Source organism: Vulpes vulpes, chromosome 5, assembly GCF_048418805.1.
Source record: "Vulpes vulpes isolate BD-2025 chromosome 5, VulVul3, whole genome shotgun sequence".
Taxonomy (NCBI): domain Eukaryota; kingdom Metazoa; phylum Chordata; class Mammalia; order Carnivora; family Canidae; genus Vulpes; species Vulpes vulpes.
This window is the reverse complement of record NC_132784.1, coordinates 35666645-35682741: the sequence shown is the minus strand read 5'-3', so window position 1 is coordinate 35682741 and position 16097 is coordinate 35666645.

The window sequence follows — 16097 nt, the reverse complement described above, 5'->3', positions numbered from 1 at the left end:
CGTGTAATGAAGTCTTTGCAAGTCCACCAGAAAAATAGAATAGAGACAATGCCGAGGGTTCTTCATGAGACAAATGTGTTCAATTAAAAAAAAACAACTATGCTTGATCCTGTTATATGTCTCTTTTTTATATGGCATATCAAAATTTCTTACAGAAAATGATAAAAGTTTGTTGTGTTTTGTTATTTGGTCAAGTGTCACTTTTTCAAATTTTACTAATACATGAAATCTGAGAGGTTAGGAAGTAGTAGCCCACAGGACTATCTTTTATTGGGGGGCGGGTAGCTTTTCTCTTTATTTATTTTTTTATAAATTTATTTTTTATTGGTGTTCAATTTGCCAACATATAGAATAACACCCAGTGCTCATACTGTCAAGGGCCCCCCTCAGTGCCCGTCACCCAGGACTATCTTAAGACAAAATTGCAGAGTTTGACCATGAGACCTCCTTTCCAGAAAGCTTACTCTTCAAGGCTGCTTTGGATTTCTCTCAAATTCCTCTGAAGACTGTCTACTACCTCTGCAACTCCCACTGAGAATCCAATTGAATTTGTCAAGTAATATTTATTGATCATCCACTAAGTATCAGATATAAACAGGAATAGCATCATTCCCTTGTTCTCAAGATGCCCATAACTTAATGAGGGAGACAGATCCCTATAAAATGAACTCTTAGGCAATAAAGGATTTTTTTACATGTTTAGAGAGAAGAGGATCCCTAGACTAGACTCGGTGCTAGAAGACCTACATCCAGAAAGATAGCAGTGCTCTGGTTTCTGAGTAAGATTCCCTGGGGAGAAAGGAAATAATGTTCCAACAAAAAGTTACAAAAGCTTTTGACAGGGGTTTGCATCACTGGAATAAGCCTGCAGGCATAAACAGGGACCTGTGTCTAGTTGTCTCCATCCTGACTGCTTGATAAAGAATGATACCCAGGCTAAGAAAGAAAACTCTACTTGGACAAAGATGGGTGGCTATTCTTTTCTATGCACATAGTGTAGAGTATTTAGGGAAATGCTCATCTTCTACAATTGGAATAGTTAACAAAGAGGGTAACATTCAAGTGATTTTAGGCTTCAAGTAACTGGGAAAAGTCACTGACTCAACCACATGTTACTCTCACAGAGAAAAAAAAAAATCATGTCAGAGGGGCTTCCGTAGAACTTGGCCAAGTTTTAAGACATCGTCGCTAATGTTCAGGCAATAGTAAAAAAAATAAACAAAAATTAAAAATCAATAAATCTAATATGCTGTTAACTTCTGGTTTGAATCAGTACCCAGACAGCATTAGAAGTGTCACTGTCTACGTTAGTTCCTTTGTTTCTGCTTAGTTTTTAGTCCCAGAAAGTTTGGAAGAGCAATGCAGTGTGTAATGTGCAGTTGTGTGTCTTGTGCTTACCAAACCAGTTAGTTCATCCTTTGAGCATCCTTTTCATTGGCTCCATGAAGGTCGGCGTGTTGTGGAAAACCTGAGCCAACTGCGCTTCAAGGAAATATTTCTGTCCTACAAATGGCAAATGGACATATGAGGAAAACCTGTGTGTAACCTCACCAGTTATCGAAGAATTCAAATTAGAACATTTCATAAAATAGTTTACCTATTTATCAGGTTGTAAAAGGAGAATGAAAATGTTAGCACCTGCTGTTTACCAGGTGGGAACAGAATGAATGTCAACAGAATGTGGGAAAAGAATGGTCTGTTATATTCCCGGTGAGATTGAAAATTGGCCTAACCCTCCAGGAGGGCATTTTGGAAATAAAGTATCAAAAGTCTCCAAAAAAAAAAAAAAAAAAAAACACCACTGTATCTACTTTGAACTAGCAACTGTACTTGTTGGAATTTGTCCCAGGGAAATAAATGGACATGTGCTGACCCTGGAAATAATTTCAACATACAGCAGTAGGATACTATATTCAAATAGCCTGGTGCATCCATAAAATAGAATGCAATGCAGCCTTTAAAAATACAAAATCAACTCCAATAAAAAATAAACCTATAAACAAAAAATAAGAATAGAAATAAAAATACAGATGTTAGTCTATATTTGGTGATGTGAAAATAAACTCACAATGAATGTAGGTGAGAAAAATAGTTTCTAGAACAACTCTAACTATGGTTCCATTTGAATAAAATATAAATGTTAAGCTCCCCATAACCATATTCATGAAGAAAAAGTTTGAAAAGATATAAACCAAAATATTAACCATAGCTATACTATTAGAGGGATCATTGGTGATTTGACTTTTAAACTTAAATATCTTTATTGTAAATGTGCCAAATCACTAAATTGTATACCAGAAATAAAGTAACATTGTATGTCAAGTGTACACCAAAATATTTTGTTTTTATTTTACACGCTTATATGATAAGTGGTGATGGGAGAAATGGGCAACCAGATTTGAGCTTAGTGTAGGCAGAAGTAGTACAGTAAAGTAGAAACAGGCAAGGGGGCTCAGACCATTCCTAGATGAAACATAAAAATGTCACTTTTCCTCTTAGATTCTCAGTTTCCTCACATGGCGTATGAAAAGGTTTAACTAATATTTCCTTCCCCAAATGAAAGAGACCATATACTGTTTGTCCCTCTCCGATTGACTTATTTCACAGACTATTTTTAAGCAACGAACTAGGGGTGGTGGAAGGGGAGAAGGGCGGGGGGTGACTGGGTGGCGGGCACTGGAGGGGGGCACTTGATGGGATGAGCACTGGGTGTTATTCTGTATGTTGGCAAATTGAACACCAATAAAAAATAAATTTATTAGTAAAAAAAAGAAAAGTTTTAACTAGATACCCCCTAATGGTATTCTAGACCATTTCAGGACCAGGAGATTTGAATGAGTACCATATCGGAATACCAAGAAAGACTCAACCCTTGGATTATACCTACCATCGATAAAGTCAGAAGATTCACCCCAAAGATAGCATCAGGATTTATTTCCTCTATCTCACAATGACCTAAAGAGAGGATTGGTAGGATGGAGGGTGATGGAAGATAAAGCCTCAGGGGCTAGGATATGTTTCAAATGATCAAATTTCATTAGGACTAATATTCTTTGAAGTTTCTCTCTGTCTGAGCCAGTCAACTGTCCTAGCGGGCACATGGTGCTGACGGGGCTAAGGGCCTAGGTGAAAATCCTAGGTGAAATCCATGACCAATCATCTTTAAAATACATAGAGTTGGTCACAGGAAAGGAAAATGGGCTGATTCCATGCAACAGAGGATTTTTCTTGGAAAATTAAATACTCTGTCTTCATCGCCTGCATAAGAGACTATCCCGACGGTCCTAATAGCTGTGTAAGGTTTCGTAGGTTGCCATCATTTCCACCCCTGACTTGGGAGTCACAGACTCACAATGAAAAAGAATCTCAGGAGGACTAAGATCAAGTCATGCAGAAGAGGACTACTTAACTTTGAAGCAGTGTTAGCAAAGTAATGAAACCTGAGGGAAACTGAGGACATTCAGCCCTACTCACTTTTGAACTCCTTACAATGTAGCTTCTTATTTCCTCTAAGTATCTTCCCTTCCTCCTATAGAATTTGAATCCAGCTGATGCCAACATACCTTTCTGCTGCATATTTGTTTCATTTCTTTCTTGTCTCATGAATCTAGCATGTTGGTTGCCCATTTCTGTGTGAGAAATAGATATCCCCCACCACGCCCAACACACCCCCTAGGTCATCCGTTTCTTTTTCATGCATTCATCAAGACTGAGATGAATTTCTTTTCTCCCTACCTTTGGGAGAAAGGCCTGGAGACCTTTTTGGCTTCCATCAGTTCTCCTCTGTCCCAGTATGTTTTCACGCATACTTGGTGCATCTATCTCAAATCTTATTGTGCCTCAGCAACCCTGGCATGTTTCATATGTGTCCGTTTCATGGCTCCAGATCGGAAGCCTCTTGAGAGTAAAGACCAGCTCTCATAGTTTTCTGTGTTCCCCAAGGTATTTAAGAAACATTCCGTAAGTCTCTTTTAGTGGGTGATTAAATGGATGATAAATAAATATCCGTGGATTAGGAGCCATATGTGAATAAGGCATCAAGCCTAAAAGAAAATCAATAGCCTTCAACCCTGCTCCTTGGTGCTCCTTGGTTGTGGGGGGGACACATTGTGACAGCATATGAACCAAGAGTGGAATCTGGGAGCAGACCTGCAGCAGGAGCATCAGGTGTCCTCCAGTTAGCGAGGGTGGGAATCATGCTGGAAAACGTGGGCAGAATGTTACAGACTTGAGGGAGGATCATTAGACTTTTTTAGTCTAACAATTTCTCAAATTGACAGGTTTCCTCTATCCCACACGGAAAGGCAGACGCTGACCCAGTTGATAAGCTAACTTGACTCTTTCCATGTGGTGATTCTATTTCTGCCCAGGCCTGGCTGTTGCTGTAGGTCCTTTCCTGTGGCTGCTAAAAGTAACCGCGCATGCAGTTGACCTTCCTCCATCCTGCTGATGGACATCTGTTAATGGGGGGACAATGGGGGATCTGGCCACTTGTCCCTGACGTCCTCTCCCAACCCCTACTCGTTAGCCCCATTCATACCGCCTAGGATTGAGCAGGGTGGGCAGAGCGGCAGCTAGATCTGCTTTCGAGCTAATATCATTTGGAGTGAAGATATTTTTAACCTTGTTAGGTTTTCCAAGATGAAAAGCAGAGGGTGTTGGAGATGCAGAAATGAGCACTTTGTGGGATTATTGTGGATGCAAACATGAAACTTGCCTGGCACAGAAAAGCTTTTAGATGAACTCTGTCTACCCCTGTCAGCCCAGAAATTCTGTGATAATACTGACAACAAACCTCTTTTTTCAAAATGGCTCTAATTAAAAATTAGCACATAGCACAGTACTTACAACACTGTGTGGGGGGGGGGGTGGGGGGAGTACAAGCGTGCAAGAGAGAAAGAGGGTAATAACACATTTGGTCTTACATTACAAAGCTATTCATAATATTTTATTATTTGAATAAAATTGTGATGATGTTATAAGTAGAAATTCTGCAAAAGAAGAAAATATTCAAAGAATATATTCTAAAATTTAAAGTGATCATTTGTTAGGTATAAGTATGGATACTTTGGAGGTAGGATCCCTTTCTCTGTTGATTTTTTTTTTTTATTACAAGCATGCATTAATCAGAGAATCAGAGTTAATTAGAAAAAAGAAAAAAAAAGTCTTGTCAGTTGGCTCTTTCCTGACACAGCTCTTCTTGGATCTGTGACATCCGCTTTCTGATGTCGGGACATCTGCTGCTCCTGCACACGACAGCTTGCTTTTGAAGCTGGCTGTGGCATTCCTGGGTTTCTGAGTCAGGCCACCAACTTTTTTCTACCCTTCTTAAGCTTTTGTACCTGGAAAAAAAAAAAGAAAGACAGAAACGCAGGGCCCAGTGTCTGGCCAGCCTGGTCTTGAAGTTACATGGTGAGGCTTCTCCTCTCCTAATCTCAGACGTCTTTCCAGGATCCTGCAGATTTCAGCAAACAAAGGAGTTGGAATATTGTTTTCACAATTTTCTATTTGTCTAATCCTGGAAGCAAAGTGCATTTGCTTTGAAAACAAAGGGAAGAGAATCGAAGACACGGGGGTGATTGGCTTTCCTGCTCCATGAAAAGAATAAGGTGACGCCGGGTGACATGTAACAGCAGGGCATCAGAAATGGTACAGGAGCATCCAATTGTAATTAACCTTTGGCGCTCCCTGCCCCGTGGTGTTAGGGAGGCTAGTATCTTAGCTGGCTTTCAAAAATAGTGTTGGAATACGGTGTGCATTCAAACCAGACCCCACAATTATACCAGGTGTGCTTAAAATTATTAGCACTATCCATCTCCTCAGATGTGGGCAGAGGATTTTTGGCTAGTGTTAAGAAAGCACTCTCACGCTGCTGCATGCCGCTTGGCCAAAAGCTCATTTGTCGGACAAAGCAAGGATGGAGTAGCAGCCAAAATCACTTGTATTGTTTAGCACTTTGCTATTCAGAAATCGCTCTCTCTTACATTTTCGTGTAGTGTCTATAGCCTTCTGTGAGGCAGGTTATTAATCTTCTTATTATACAGATATGCAACCCCCGAGGCGCGGGGCATTTAAACTGACCTGCCCAGTATCACCCAGCCGGAGAATGGTAGAGCTCCAGCTCTGGGCCGTGTGGACTGTTCATCTCTGGCCTCGTCCTGTATGTTGGGTAAGTGGCTACTTAGAGGAATCCCTCCGCTTTTAGAAAACAGTGATTTGGAGGCACCAATAGCTTCACGTACCTCTAATAGATGCTGGTTTAACTGAGGCCTGGAGTTTGTTATTTTTTCCAGGAGTTGCTCCGTTGACTCAAATATGCAGCCAAGGCTGGGACTCAACCTCCTGGTTGAAAATAATGACCCACTTGGGCGTGTAATGCATAGAATAAGCTGCTCCATGACACTAGGAACCTTTTTCATCAGAGAAGATGAAGACTGATGTTTTCAGGCTGGTGCCATGTGTCAGTTGAATGAGTAATTGACTCAAATTATACTTGGTATAATTTGACAACCAATGAAAAATACTCCAAATCTAAAATGAGCTTTCTTCTGTCCCTCCATTGTGCCTGACATAGTGAAGAACTGAAGACCCCTGTTGGACTAGGCATTGATCACTTAATGACTAGCTTGTGGGAAGTTCCTAGAGGTCTCAACGAAGGGATGGGATGGCAGAGGCAGCTGGGATCCCTTGAGGATCTTGGACGAGCAGGTTTTATTGTCTAACCAGTATAGAAAAAAAAATTTAACAATCAGTATGGCCATATTAGTGTATATTGTCAGAATATCATCTTTGGATGTGCTCCCATCCCAATGTTGTTCCTGAATGTTTAATGACCAGGGAAGGGGCAAGAGTAGAAGCCATGAGTTATAGTATTTTCCAATTCCTATGGTGTAAATACTCTCACTGTGGCCAATTTTAAGCAATCAATGTGATGTCACTAAACATGGAGCTAGGAAAAAACACCCAGTGTCACACCATTATATTTATGCTATATACAGATGATAAATATATGATCTAAGAGTATAGATAATAGTAAAACATAGTACAACACTTAGGAAGTGATGAGGTCTTACCACCTTTTAAAATATAATTTGTTTTATAAACTTACATAATTTAATTTTTAATAAAGGCTGCATTTAACAACCAGCTCATAAAATTCATGAAAATTTAACATTCAACTCTTAGAAATCAGTACAGTTGACTCCAGCACACCACTGACCCACCTGCAACTAATCATTAGCATCACTATTTGAGAGAAAAGCTTGAAACATCCCTAATGAATAGCATACGTTGTGCCTGAGAAGAGCAATACAATCACCCAATAGACTCTATAAACAATTTATGGCAGATTAATTTGTGAGATTGACTGATGAATCACTTTATAATATCTTGGAAGAAAAGGCAAATAGAAAAGCAGCCTCAATATCCTTCCAAAGGATATAGAGATAATATTATGAAAACTCAATAAGGCATATAAAATATAGTGACTTAAACAAACCAATCCCTAAATAAGTGACAGTCACTTTACTTTTTTGGAGTGGACCAGAAAATGAACATTTAAGTGCACATTTTAATATTTTTTAGGTACTATGCCAACACTTCTGAAGATTAATGGAAGAGAGAGATTCTGAGGTACTATGCCAACACTTCTGAAGATTAATGGAAGAGAAATGCAAAAGGAATATAAGAGTTACAAGATTAAGAACGGTCCTCGCCATCTTTACCCTATCCATTGGCTATGAGTTGAACAAACACAACAGTCACTACATGCAGTACCGACTGGTAGAGAACATCGCAGAACTGACAGGGGCCTCTCAGAACACGGGTAAGCCACAGATGTCTGGGAGAGGGAATAAGGATGAATACATAAGAAGGGAAATTGTTGCATCTTGGGTTGCATTTAGAAGACTAAGGAATCTTCTGGACATAACAGGTAGGCCTTTAGGTTGCAAAACAAAACAAAAGCTTTCACAAAGGCTCAGGAAGGCCCAGAAAGTATTTTAAAAGATCCCTTGATGGAGTCCAAGCTGCCTGACGGACAGGTGTTCTGAGTAAAATCTGAGAGAGGACCTTGCTGAGGAGTTGCGACATTATCTGGTTGACTATAGGGATTTTAACAAGGGGATTACATTTCAAAATACTCATTTTAGAAGACAATCTTGACCACCCTGGAAGCAGTGTAGCGAGCTCACTTGTTAGATTTGTTTGGCAGGTGTGGTAGGTGAAGACCCAGGTAGGAGACAATTCTAACTGTCCGGGTAATATATGGGGAAGACTAGAATTACTCCCTTCCTACCTCCCAAAGAAGAAGAACAGGAGCAGACTGGAAAAATATTTAGAGGATAAAATCAATAAGACTCAGTGACTGATGGGTGTGAGTGGGCAGACAGAGAGGAACAGAAGATGAGTCAGAGGTTTCTAAGTTGGGTAATGCAGTAGATGGTGATGATATTATCTGAAACAAGGAACACAGGAGAAGTAACACGTTTTCAGAAATACAGCATGAAAAAGCCCAGTGTGAAGCCTCTAAGCTCAGTGAGTGCAAACACCTAGATTATTTCTCTTTCATCTCCTACCTTGCTTTGTAATTTTTTTTTTTTTTACTCTGGGTTAAGAGGGGCAAATAAAATTATGCCTTTGAAAGTGCTTGAGAAAAAAAATAAGAATATATGCAAATAAGAACCTGCATTACCCTTTATTCAACACAAATATATTATGTCGTGATCTAGGATTCCAGGAGCCTATGCCAAAGTGCTCCCAGGTCTAGCCCTTTCTCCTGAGCAGCAGCTGGGATGGAACACAGAGGGGCTGGACTACAGGGTAGTCCTCTCTCTTCTTTATTCAGGAAAGTATTAGAAAAATATTTAAAGGATTGGAAATGAGGCTAGGGAATGAGACTCTACTTTCTGTGGCAAAGACAAGCTGGTCAGGGTGGCAACTGAGAGGCAGGTAGGAAGGCAGGGGAATATCTTAAAAAATGGTGACTCTACTGGACCAGGACATAAGATGGACTTGTCAGGAGCACAGGACTAGGCTGGGACACGAACCAAGGGACACAGCCAAGAATAAGACAGAAAAGGAAGGAGGAAATAGGAACTTAGGTAGAACAGACTTAGAGGATGAACTCGCTAACTGAAGTCAGGCTAAGGCTGATCATAAACTCATGGAAATAGTGGGCAAAGAATAGCTCGGCTGAGGTCTGGGGCAACCTTCAGAAAGCCTATTCCCCCAAAGGTCATTCTCAGTGTTCATTCTTCTCTTTTTAGCAGAGCGCCATGGGGTTCCCTGAGAAGCTCTCCGAGGTTCCTACTGATCAATGATCATCCCAGGTCCTGTTTCTAGAGGAGAAGAGGCTTCCTCTCAGGTTCAGGAGTTTCACTGGGTGCGACAAGTCACCTTGGGATGCGTGGACTCCCTGGGTGGCTCCAGTCACTTTTGCTGAATTTATTTCCTGGTGTTGGGCCCAGAGTCCTGGCACTGGGGTTTTTGATCAAGACTGAGGTGTCGATTAAAGTAATGGCACCAAGTGGGGTTTATAGCCCCAGCAGATTGTTTCTATTGCAGGGGCTCCCTGCAGGGGGGCAACCTAAGAAAATTTCAAGCAAAGGTCTTTTCCAGTTTTTAGAGGAGATCGGGATGACTATTAACAATATTCTATGCTCCTGATCAAATATATCACATGTTTAAGGATTAAGAAAATCAATCAAATACAAATTAATCTTGAGAATGAATCAACTAAAGTCAGGCTCTGTAGGGACCAGCCATCCAACCCCGACCCCGAACAAGGCACTTCCCTTCCCTGGGTCTCACCCACAGTTGTTGAGAAAATGAAGACACTGCGTCACAGAATCCTCGAATGCCCTCCTAGTTGGTTTAAGGAATGTAAATAAAGCCAGAAGGATGTGAAACGAAAGCAATTATATTTTGCTCCTTCAACTCTACCTATAGATGCTGAACACATGGCCCTGTGTTGGGAGAGATGCTAAGCCTCTCCCAAGAGCCAGCATTTCTGTGGCAGGATAAAGAGTCGTATCTGAAAAGAGAAGCCCTCCTCCAGGCCTGGCACACATGCAGTTCCTTGAAAGGCGGCTCCCACAGCACATATGCTGGCCTCACCCATGAGCGCTCGGTGCCGAGCGCCACGAACAGCGAGTTCTCACGGACCCAGTGTCTTCTCAGGAACGCGGGAAAGGGTGCAAAAGGCCACGGCCTTGGCGGTGTCTTTGTCAACCACGATGCCTTTGCTCCAACAGCCGCTGTCAGAGCGGGCACCGACACATCCCGAAGGGGCAGCCTGGCGCCACGAGGCCCGCAGCCTTCCCTCTACACCACCCCGGAGGCTGAGCCTCACGATGGCCTGCCACCGTGCACACATGGGGAAGTCACCTCGAACAAGCCATAAAGGGAAGAACAGTTCCAAACCATCAGACATTGTATGTTCTCTGGAAACAATATAGTTGTGTAAACTAGAAACACAAGTTAGCGAAATTCACTTTTAAGGAAAAAGCACATGTAGTTTCTAAATACCGCAGAAGTACTAAGCCCTGTGCTAAAGTACTGCTCGATATGGCAGCCTCAGGGACCCATGTGGTGCTTTAGACTTAAATTAAATAAAATTAAAGTGACACCTCGGTTCCATCACATGGCCACATTTTTGGTGCTCGATAACCACACGTGGGTCTCGGTTACCACGTTGAAAAGCACAGTTATAACACATCTCCATCATCTCAGAAAACTCTACTGGCCAGAGCGGATCTAAAAAGGCAAATAAGGGGCCCCGGGGTGGCTCAGTCAGTTAAGCGTCTGACTCTTGACCTCAGGTCAGGTCTTGATCTTAGGATGACGAGTTCAAGCCTTGTGTTGGGCTCCATGCTGGAGCCTACTAAAAAAATTAATAATAATAATAGAGGTTTTAAAAAAAAGGCAAAAAGCTAAATAGATCAAAGAACAATAATCCATGAAACAACGAGTCTGCCTCCCTGCCACCTTTTACCTAGGACAAAATTTTAACTTTTACTGTTCATTGGCCAATCCTCTGCCTCTTCTGTTTTCTTGAGCTTTGGTATTTTACCTCACAGCTTACACTCAGCTGTTAAGCAAGCAGAGCTCCAGCATTAAAACATGAGGACAGCACTTCCTCGGTGTCGGGAACTCCTCTTAGTCGGCCACACAACCCAGTTCACGCCCAGTTCACGCCCAGTTCACGCCCAGCAAGCTCCACAGCCCAGCACCTCCTGGGTCCTCACGTGGAGTCCTCACTTCAGTCCTTTTCCTGCTAGCAAATCAAGTCATCTGCTCTCCCTGTCTCCAACACCCACTCTTTAATTACCTCCCTCTAGTTTTCACTGAATGAGTGACGCAGCAGAATGACTTTTTAAACGAGCTTTCATATTTAGCAAGGCAGCCCACATGCAAACTGGGGCAGGAGCTGATTTCTCAAGTAAACACACCAAGACTTTTATATCAAATTAGTGTTTTTGTTCAAAATAACCACCCTAGCAGGTAATATACTTCTGCCAATTGTGCGAGCCATTGCTCAAGTCACAGCTAGAACATTCCTCAGGGACTTGGCTAGGGCACGTGTAAGTGTAAAAAGGAATTATCTTTGAAGGGGGGTGTGGCTACCTTCCTGCATTCACTCCCTGGGGATGTCTTTTTGAAAACTAAGAGGTCACAGAACTCTTGAGTTTACAAACCAAGGTCACAGGTCTACTGACTCTTGAAAATATAATCACACACCTCCAAAATTAAGAGTCTCTCCTAAGGTACATAGGAGACAATCATGAGATGTATTTGTTTGCCTTTCATCAAGATGAGATATTTTAGTTATTCTTCCGTTTACTGTATAAATATGTGAACTTTTCTCTCCAGACCTCATGGCCACACCCATGCTGCCTTATGTACACGTAAATCTGATAATGCTTACCCAGTAATAGGTTCTCTTTGTAGTTACAAAGGGTCTTCTATTGGCAGGATTTTATTGACTAGGAACCAAATGTGTGTGTGCCCTTGTCCCAGAATTCATACGCTGAAATCCAATCCAGACCATGTGATGGTACCTTTGGGAGGTGATTAAGTCATGAGGGAGGAGCCCTTATGAATGGATTAGTGCTCTTGTAAGAAAAGTCCCAAGGAAGATGATCTCTCTCTACCACCTGAGGGTACAAGAAGACAGCCGCCTGGAACCCAGGGATCAGGCTCTCACCTGACACCGGAATCTAGACTTCTCAGCCTCCAGAACCAGGAGAAATAAACTTCTGTTCTGTAAGTCACCCAGTCTACGAGACTGAGCTAAGAAACTATTATTTCCCTCAATACTCGTGACACATGCATAGAAATATTTTGAACTTGTATGTTCATGGGAACATAGGTGAGTGCTGGTTTCTTTGTCAACCATGATGTGTTTGCATGATGATTCTTGGAACCCCTTCAAAATCCACTTGGAATTTGAGTAGTACAAAGACTGACCATTGACAGTACCCTCTCTCTCTCTCTCTCTCTCCCTGCAAGTACAAAGGATTAATTCAGTGCCATCTGCACAGCCCTCTGAGGTGGGACAGCGCCGTTTGGGTGCAGAGCATTCCCCAGCTGCCTGTTGGACATTACTGCAAAGGAAAGTTCTCTCAAAATAAAGCATTTCTGTTGCTCCTTCTGTGGTCTCCATGAAGATACTGAGCATACCTCACACGTGAGTCCATCTGGGAGATCCTGAGGTAGGGAGTATGATGGGCAGGAAAAAAACTCAGCACCCCACCAGGAGCGTGGAAAGCCAGGTTCTCGAGACAGCTTCTTTGCCAATAAGCAGGATGTTCATGTTCTGCACAAAGCCCAAGTGCCCAGCATGTGCGTCTGAAAAATGAGGGAAGCGAAGATCCCAGGATCATTCTATCTCGACACTACTGCAACTCCTTAATAAGACTCAGTCTTGGTTCCTTTAGGACAGTGTTTTCCTAATTGGACAGACCCCAAAAATCATGTGGGACACTGGTTAAAAAAAAATACAGACTGTTGATCTTCACTCCGTGCTCAGAGGACAAGCCAGGGAAACTGAATTTTTAACTAGAGACTCAGATGACATTGCTGTAGAACATAATGAATAACAAGTCACCCAAGGCTCCCCTAATGTCAGGATGGAAAGTACAAAGCCATGTCTATATTCCTATTTTGCAAATATACCTGGATATGAGTATTTAAGCACCTAAAGAGCACAGCTATTTTGTTCATTGTTATTTTTTTCTGTTGAATAAAGCAGTGAATCTCTATATTTATCTAGGGGTTTTGTTAAATCTGTTTTCATCTTAAATGAGAAAAAAATGTGGTTTGCAAGCATTTTGAATTCGTTTGCCTTTATATATATTTGCATTATATATATATATATATATTTAATTTCCCCAGAAGAAAGGAATGAGGATGATATATAAAGGAAAGGAAATGGAATTCAAATCTAGCTGAATAACTTCTGTTACCCATGATCCTAGGGATGCCATATAGACAATCAAGTGGGTGCCAGTCAAGTGGATTACGGTCTGCCCTGTTTCTGTCACTGAATGATGACTCATTGGTTCTGTCCCTAATTATGAGGGCTGCCAGGACCTTTGCAAAACAGGCAAAGGTTTCTTTCCTCTAGAGGGAAAGAAAGGAAAGCCGGAAGAGGCAGGACTGGGAAACCAGCCCAGCTCTGGCTCATTGCTTTAGCAGCAGCCAATGAGTGGTCCATATCAGAATAAGCAGGGATCTGGCCAATCTGGGCTCATACTCAGCCAGTAGTTGCATCCAATGAGGACCCAGACAAAGACCATAGGATAACAGTTTTCCCAGACAGTAACAAGAGTACGCATTAAAATCCTACAGCAGATTGCAAGGGCTCTTTCTAACATGGAACATACACGGGCACATGCACACATACGCCTTTTTCTATGTCTGAAGTGATATCCACTATACCCTTCAGGGTACTAAATTAGCTTTTGAAAACAGATAAATGAGTCTGGCTCTCATAGAGGGAGATATTGTGGAGGCATCTCAACTAAAGATTTCTTAAAAAGGAATGAAACATCCAGATCATTGGATGACACGAATAATCTTACTTGTTCGGGAACTCCACGGCCACAAATAATTTCAGATTTTAATTGGTACCTGAAATACAACCCATATGTGATCTTATTACTCCCTCTTTGCTTTCTAATAATTTGAGAAATATTTGAATCATATGCTCAAACCGACCAATCAATAGATGGCTAAGAGCCGCTTTGAATGGCAACAAAACTGGCCCATTGAACGGCCCTGCATAGGAAATTGGCTGGAGTAGCAAGAGGTGATCTCAGCAGATGACTGTGGTGTCTGACTGCCCTTTCGTGATCATGTTCTGGAGGGTGAGAGCTGGACCCATAGTCACTTTACAGTGGTGGTAGAGGAAGAGATGTCCCGGGAGGCACTATAGATGACTCAGCCATAGCTGGGACAGCACTTCTGCCGATGCATACAGTATTACTGTAGGAACATCTTATCCTTTTGGTTAAATGTAATAAATCTTCTCTGGTTAAGTGGTAAGTGGTTTGCTTTTGGCAAAGCTTGAAAGGGAAAAATTCAACACCTATGATCCATGGAGAAGGAAGAAACTGCTCAAACACTAATGTATAGATACTATCTTTTAAGTGTGGCAGTCGGTAGAAGAGGGGAGAGCCCCATGCTCTGGATAAAGACCCTGCTGCAGACTCGAGTGGAGATGGCAACCCAAGCCAGGCACTGGCAATGTAAGGTGCAGGAACTAGCTCTGGGACAGGGGGCTGGTAAGAGCTAAACAGTACGTTTAATTTCCAGCTACCTTCAGCTGATGGCAAGACTCAGTTCAAGAAAAATACATTAAAAAAGGAGTCCAGTTATATAAACATGACAAAAAAAATGGCACGCCTGGGTAGCTTAGTTGTTTAAGCGTCTGACTCTTGATCTCAGCTCAGGTCTTAATCTCAGGGTGGAGAGTTCAAGCCCCAGGTTGGGCTCCATGCTGGGTATGGAGTCTACTTCAAAACAAAACAAAACAAGAAACAATAAAGCAAAAACATGACAAAGACTGAGTTAAGGACTCCATGAAAGGAACATGTCAGCGCCCAAGGAGCACACCCAGGCCTGGGGCAGAAATGGCCAGCGGGTGGAGCCGTATGCATTGCTGTTTTAGGGCCAGCCTTGGTGACTTACTGGCTGTTGGATCCTGCAGTTGAAAGCATCAGTACAACTGGGTAAATAGGGAAGAACCAATAGAAGACCTTTGAAGCATCAAGGCTTGTTGCTTAAAAGCTGCTTTGGATAGCAACACTCTGCAGCCTTACTTCAGTTATTTTCAAGGCCAAATCTGATTGAACGCTATTCAAGCAGGGCTATCTCCAATGGAGATAGTTATATAAGTGGTCATATAAAAAAAAATGAAGCATTTACTTTTCACAAGGAAGCCATTGCTCATTGTTCAATTTTGCCCCCACATCATTGTCAGTATCTTTACAAATGAAAAGATGGTGAGATTCAGACCATAGGATTGTTAAAGATCTGATATTCTAAATTATCAGTGACTAAAGATTAGACAGTAGACCAAAAAAAAAAAAAAAAAGGCAATTTGGTGCCCAAAAGAGTTTCTATGCAATGACAGCACTGGGAAGTTAATAAAGCCAGTGGTATATATACAAATACAGTTGTTCTTATGCCATTATGTATAACCCCAGATGAGAAATTCTATCAATTGTATCAATGGTATTTATACCATATAAGAAGCAGCCCACAAATGGATGATGTCAGGCCACTTCTTAATATGCTCAGGACAGTTGAGCTCTATCCCCTTAGTACCAGCCTCTTGGTCCCCAGTCTCCTGGTAGCACTTTGCATAACATCTCTGGAGCCTTGGATTCCTGGTTTCAACTTCCATGCAAATTCCTTCCCACAGGACCACAGAGAGAGAACTGGTTTCTTAGAGCTCATCCCGTGACACAGACACAGACCAGCTGCAACAGTACAACTAAGAACTAAGTAGTGGGGTTTGCAAAATGGTAGAGCCCCCTTGGAAAACTGCCAGTTTCTTATAAAGTCTACACTGACCGCATGATCCCGTGGTT